At 42.5% G+C, this 7,335-nt stretch overlaps 1 long non-coding RNA gene across 1 annotated transcript; it reads left to right on the forward strand.

Annotated features, from left to right (window-relative positions):
- Positions 1-435: 435 nt before the first annotated feature.
- Positions 436-3,255, forward strand: LOC122666179. The gene is made up of 3 exons (XR_006333505.1): positions 436-461; positions 3,009-3,109; positions 3,183-3,255. It is a non-coding gene; the product is annotated as an uncharacterized LOC122666179 (long non-coding RNA).
- Positions 3,256-7,335: the final 4,080 nt, after the last annotated feature.

Here is a 7,335-nt window from a genome sequence, read left to right on the forward strand (position 1 = left end):
ATTGGGTGCACAAGGATCTCATATAGGAAATCCAAATTGGTACTTGAAGTGATATGCCGCATCAATACAAGAAAGTGATTCCCAGTGCAGTAGCTTCCCTTTACATGGCTTCTCAAAAAATAAAATTTAAATTACAACCATCTCTTTACATTCAAGAATCCTACTACACTACTACTAGGAAGCACCACACTTTGCATCACGTTCAAATACCAACTCTATTGCATATACACTAAACATATCCCTTGCATAAGCACTAATAAAATTTTTGTCCCATAAAATATAAAATAAATCACATGGGTTGCATGGGATGGGGTTTGACATTGTTTCCCTAATGGTATGAGTCAAACAAAATCAATACCACTACGGGAGGATAAAATTACCAATTTAAATTTGCAAACACATTAAAGCAAAAATAAAAACTCAAGGGCAATTAAAACCAAATTTCCCGCTAGAACATTCAAGTAAGGTTTCTCAACCTCCAGAGTTTTTTAAATCCTCTAGGGGGGTGAAACAAGGTGACCCCCTCTCCCCTTCTCTTTTCATTATTGCGGAGGAGGTTTTAAGCATGAGGCTTAGATCTTTATTCGTGGAAGGGAGGGCGAGATATTTCCAATTACCTAGGGGCTGTCCAGGAATTTTTCGGTCTCTTTGCGGATGACACAATTATCTTTGCAAAGGGTCTAAAATATTCTCTGAAGCAAATCATTGGTTTTATTACCATATATGAGGGTTCGTCAGGGCGGCTAGTCAATAAGGAAAAAGTTGCTTTATTATGGGGAATAGAGTTGAAGATAGTAGATGTCGCATGATTGAAAGGGTTACAGGTTTTTCCAGGAAAAAGCTTCCCATAACCTATTTGGGTGCTCCAATGTACTCGGGGCATCTTTGAATTAATTTTTTTAATGATTTTTTGGCCAAGGTGCGCAAAAAAGTGGTAGGTTGGAAGGGTAAATTATTATCTGCAGGAGGATGAATTATCCTTTTGAAACATGTGCTGAATTCAATGTCCATTCACATTGTCTCTTCTCTGAATCCACCAAAAGCTGTTATTAGGAAATTTAATGGTATTTGTTCTGATTTTTGTGGGGGTAATTCTAAATGGAGCAAACGCCATCACTGGGTGGGCTGGCATAAGACTACGCAACCTCTGGCAGAAGGGGATCTTGGCATTTGCCGGTTAGAAAATATCAGTAAGGCTTTGAGGATCAAGAGTTTATGGCGCATCATGTCAGATAATTCCCTTTGGTGTTCTTTCTTTAAGGCAAAATTACTTCAAAATAATCATATTGCTTTGGCAGGCTTAAGGAATATTGGAACGACGTCTTGGAGAAGTGCTTTGAAGCACAAGGAATTGTTACTTTCTAAATCCTAATGGCTTATAGGTTCGGGGACATTAAATTTTGGCTCGATAATTGGTCTGGTTGGAGTCTACTTTTGGATCATGTCGATGGGGTTGTAAATCTTGATCTGGAAATTCGAGTTAGAGAAGTGCTTCAAGTCGATGGCTCTTGGAATGGCGATGTTTTGATGCAAATTGATTCCCAAGCAGCCAGGGATAGTATTTTGAACTCCAATTAGTGCCTTTCAAACAAGGAAGACAAATTAATTTGGTCTCCAACTAGTAATGATATTTTTACTACTAAATCTGCTTGGAATGAAATTAGATCCTATTCTGCAATTAAGCCATTTGCAAAATGGTTTGGGAATAGATCCCTTCCTCCTAAGATCGACTTCTCTTCCTAGTAGCTCATGTGTGGTGGCATCCTAGCCGATGAATCGTTGAAAAGTTTAGGTGTTCCCTTGGTATCCAAATGCCATTGTTGCCCCATTTTAGCTTGTGCGTTTACTTCCCATTGCTTGATGGAGGGAATGACGGCTTCTAAGGTCTGGCATTTTTTTCCCTCAATTCTGGATGTGGAGGTTATTGCTTCTCAGGACATTAGGAGTTGTATTTCATTCTGGCATGAATATGCCAAGGGGAAATGCATATGTGGGAAAATTATGGGATTGATTCCTTCTCTCATTAGTTGGGAGCTGTGGAAAAAGAGAAACATCAGGAGGCGGGGGGGGGGGGGGGAGAGACCAAGGCCCTACTAGCATCATTGTGGAAGTGGTTAAAAATTGGGTGAAGGAACTCCCTTTTCTTAGCTCCTCTAAAAAGATTCTTTCTTTTAGAGATAAGCTTATCCTACAAAATTTTAATTTAGTCCCTGATTCCCCATGTTTCAGACCTCCTTTAGCAGTTTATTGGTGTCCCACCTTCAATGTAGTAAAACCTAATGTAGATGGTGCGTGTAGAGGTAACCCCGGAGTGGGTGTAGGGGGATATATTATTAGGGATGGAAGAGGACAAGTCCTGGATGCTTTTGCTAATTTTTATGGGGATTGCACTAATTCCATTGAGGAGTTTAGAGCCTTAAGGCAAGGTCGTAAGCTTTGTGCTGAAATGGGTTTTCTGGATTTCCATGTAAACTCTGACTCAGCTTTAGCGGTGCACTGCATCTCTTAAAAGAGCTGTAATATTTGGAAGGGGTGGTACTAGTTCCATGAAATTTTATCTCTGGTTCACTCCCTTCGGCCGATGATTTCATTCACTTTTAGGGAAGGTAACAGAGAGGCCGACTGGTTAGCAAATTATGCTTGTGATTCAACTTCTAACACGACCTTTAGTTCTTGGGTCGACTTTCCTCCAGAGCTTAGGAAAATCATCTGGGAGGAAACGGTGGGTTTCCCTGTGATTTGTAAGTAGTTTTCTTTCTTGGGGGTGGAGGTGTATAGTTTTTCTTGATGAGTGAGTGAGATTTTTATATCTACGGGTTGGGGTAAGGCGGATTATGCCCACCTTGTATTTTTTGATTTAATTTGATTTTATTATTAATAAATTGACAGGGGCCAGCCCGGGTAATATTCGGGTTAAAAAAAAAATGTTTCTCAACTTCCCTTGTTTCAAATCCATTGTTGATTGTTCTAACTTCTCTGATGTTTTCCTCTCTGTTTATTACTTACAGTGTTGTGGGAAACCCTCTATTATGTGGAGGCCATTCTACTGAAGCTTACTGTGGAACACACATGCCTATTCCGCTTTCCTTCTCTCTAGATTCATCACAGAGTATTTTCTCTACACCCCTCTCTCTCCATGTGGATTATCCTGAAATGCTTTGCTTCTAAATTCCATTTTTCAGGAAAATCCAAGAATATGAAAGTAGTTGTTGCAATTAGTGCTAGCCTTTGCTCTGCCTTTCTTATTCTACTAACACTGGGCCTCCTTCGCTAGTGGAGGAAGAATCATCAGAATCGATCCGTACTAAACATAAACGGTCAGTAAATCGAGAACCCATTAATAAAATTCATCCGAAACCTTTGCAAGTGTGATTTCAAATCCAAAATCTCATGTGGGTTCTTCTAGGTTTTGTTACAGACAAGCAAGAGGAGGAACTAATAAACTTAGGCAACCTCAGACAATTCACACTGAGAGAGATCCAAGTAGCAACAGAGAACTTCAGCTCCAAGAACATATTAGACAAAGGTGGATTCAGAAACATATACAAGGGGAGATTAATAGATGGAACAATGGTAGCAATGAAGAGATTGAAAGACATTAGTGGAACCTCTGTCCAGTTAGTTCTCATACATGCTTCACCTTTTTTGGTTATGTTATGTCTAGAATGACTTTGAACTTCAGCTCCAAGAACATATTAGGCAAAGGAGGATTCAGAAACATATACAAGGGGAGATTAACAGATGAAACAATGGTAGCAGTAAAGAGATTGAAAGACATTAGTGGAACCTCCGTCCACTTAGCAGGGTTCAACTTCATCTGGTACTTCCTGAGGAATTGAAAAGCTTATTATAGATCTTCTACATGTTTTTTTATCTTCCATGCTTTTAACTAGCATGTCATTCACATATACTTTCAAATTTTCTCCTGATCTGAGATTTGAAGATTTTATTGACTAACCTCTGGTAAGTGGTACCTGCGTTCCTCAACCTGAACAGCATAACTTCATAGCAGTATTGATTGTCTATAGTAAGAAAGGTTGTTTTCAGGACGTTTGCTTCATACATCTTGATTTGGTTGTATCCAGAGTAAGCATCCATGAAACTTAACGTGTTATGCCCTGCTGTGGCATCGATGAGATGATTGATCCTAGGTAGGGGATATTTATCCTTTGTACACACCTTATTAAGATCGGTGAAGTCGCTGTACATCCTCCATTTTCCATTAGGATTTGGCACCATGACCACATTGGCCAACCAGTATGTATATTTGATTTCTTTGACAAACGTGGCCTGTAGCAACTTATCCACCTCCTTAATCTTTAATTCTCTCTATAGTGCAAAATTTCTGCTTTTCTGTTGGACAGGTTTTTTGGCAGGTTCTACACTTATCTTGTGCTCAATGACTTGCGGAGCTATCCCGAGTATATCTGCCACTGACCATGCGAACACATCAGAATTATCTTCAAGGAACTAGATCAGAGATTCTCTTTCCTTTCCTCTGAGCTGGGCTCCGATCTGAACGGTTCAATTGAGATCTTCCCCAGCCCTATCATCGTTAGGTCTTCCACAGGTCCCCTCCTCTGTGGGCAGTTTTCATCTCTTAGGTCTTTTATTTGGATTGGTAGAGCCTTTGCCAGACTTCTGATTTTTTTTGTTGAGGTTGTGTAGTGCTCCTGTACTGTTCTTTGGTCTCCTTTGCACTTCCCTACTCCATCTGCAATAGGAAATTTCATCTTTAGATGTGGGGTAGATAACACAACCTTTAATGCTTTCAAGCCGGTCCTTCTAATATGGTATTGTACGCATTGGCAACTTTGACAACCATAAAGATGGTCATCACTGTGGAGTGATTAGGCTTTGTTTCCTATAGTGATGGGAAGATCTATGGATCCTTCAATACAGACTGAAGCTTCCGTGAAGCCATATAGAGGTGAGATAACCGGTTTGAGCCTTTCCAGGCTTAGGTTCATCTTCTAGAATGTATGGAAACAAATAAATCTATCGAGCTTCAGTTGTCCACTAATATCCTCTATACCTCGAAGTTGGCAATTATCATCTTTATGACCATAGGGTCATCGAGGGGAGTCTGGATGCCTTCAAAATCTTCATCAAAGAAAGAAACAACCTGACCTTTCTTTGACTTTTTGCTTGGCCACTCAGCGGTGTTGAGACTTCTGGCATGGGCTTTGGCCTTTCGATTAGAAAAAAATTCCGCGATGACTAGCTCACTGATAGTAGCAATCACTCCAACTGTTACACCCGCACCCCAGATATTCCCTTATACTCGGGGCAGTTTGGACCTTACCCAATGGGTAATGCCTTATGGCCATGGTCAACACTGATGACCTTGAACTGGAAATACCATAGAAAGAATCCCCTTGAAGACCTGGAAGTGTGGGCCGAAGCCCCGTAAATTTCCTTGAAGTTTGGACCATGACAGTAGCACCGGAGTCACGAACGAACTCACTCTTACTGAATTCGCTTGAGGATCTGCCTGTGCTGTCATCAGCCTTTTTGGATTATTTTTCTGTAGGACCCACATACCCGTGTCCCAGACATCTTAATTTAACCCTTGGACCATATGAACCCCTACCCTTGCAATGGATTGGTTATTTGGACCATGAAGTGGGGCCCACAAAGCCTAACCTAAGTAATTAATGGGTTTTATATATACCCTAGCCTAAACCAAACAGACCCTAGTGGACAATTAAGTCCTATGGACTTAGGGTGCACCCCAAATATGACCTAATGGACCTAATGGACCTAATGGATATGGCTAAAGCCAAACAAGACCTAATGGACCTAATGGGTATGGCTAAAGCCAAACAAGCCCTAAGACCTAAACCAAAACCCATTTAAAGACCTAGGGCCACTAAGTGATTGGGGTACCTAAACCAAACACACCCCAAGGCCCATCTATTCCCTTAAAGGATACCTAAACCCCTCTCATTCACTTATCTCACCCCCTTCCCCACAAACCGTGGAGGAGAAGAGACAAGAGAAAAGAGGAGGAAGAGGAAGGAAGAAGAAGGTGAAGTAGAAGAGGAATAGGAGGGGAAGGGAAGAAGATGGAAGCCATGCCAAAGTGGCTGGCAGCTCCACACCTCTTCCCCAGCTGGCCGGACCCAAGGGAGAAGAGAAAGAGGAGGAGAAGAGATGGAAAGAGTGGCTGGAAGAAGGAAGCTCACCAAGGTAAGTTCCCTCAACCTAGCTCTCCCCTATTTCCCTTTGATTTTGATGGTTTCTTGAGCTAGGGCTAATCTAGGGTTCCATTGGGACTCAAGGTGAAGCTCGGCCCTAGTTGGGGAGCTCTAATGGATGCTGACCTAGGCCTCTAAGTGCTGCAATTTCAGCCATGGCCAATGAACCATTGGTTTGAACCTTAATCCCAACCCTTGGACCAATGCGAGACCCAAACCTTGTAGGATCTTGGATCCCTAAGGTGAGCTTAGGACCTAGTGACCCTAGGAGGGTTTGGACACCCTCTCCATGACCCTGGGGTGCTAGAGCTCCAAGCTTCAAGCTGGAGCAAAAGCCCTCTGTAATCTCGGAAGAGACTGCTGACGGACGAATGACCTGATCCATCTATCATGGTACTGCCCGTTAGTCTGCCCAGTATAAACCCTGCGTGTTGGCCTGAGAGGACGAAGGCACGGATTCACTCTGTTTGCCACCCCCCGAAGCCTGTTGCTCTCGGGTCTGTCTCAGGAAATCGAACGGATGCAGGGGCGGACCCAAGAAGCACATCCGCCCGTTCATCCGCCCCCTTTTATGATTGCCTCAGGTGTCGAACGGATGCACCACCGGACTCAAGTGAGAAGTTCCGCTCGTGGGTCCGCTCGCCCTGCATTTACCTTTTGGCCTGAACGGAGTCAGGGGCGGATTCACCTCTGCCTGAGACCGCCCGTGAGTCCGCTCGTGCTGTCTTGGTTGAAATGTGATTTTAACCTTATGGGCCTAGTGTGGGACCCTTCTACACATATTTTAATGATTGTTTTTATGTTCCTAGGCTATCCAACTCGATGGAGAGCGGGAAGCCCAGGTGAGATTCATGTCAACCACACACGACGACGCCTGTGTTAGGTGAGTGGATTTTGGGTGACTTTGTTGGGTTGGATTATTATATTATTGTTAATATTTAGCATGCTATGATATATTTATAAGCATGATGCATAATGCATTTTATTGCATTGAGAACTATGTGAATGTGATAGTATGCTCACCAATGTATCGGGCTACGGTGCCGGGTGTGCCGGTACCGAAACTCCAATTTATTTAATTATGAAAACTGTTGTATGTCATCCTGATCTGTATGTGCCATGCCGTGCTGGTACC

This window comes from Telopea speciosissima, chromosome 6 (genome assembly GCF_018873765.1).
Source record: "Telopea speciosissima isolate NSW1024214 ecotype Mountain lineage chromosome 6, Tspe_v1, whole genome shotgun sequence".
Taxonomy (NCBI): domain Eukaryota; kingdom Viridiplantae; phylum Streptophyta; class Magnoliopsida; order Proteales; family Proteaceae; genus Telopea; species Telopea speciosissima.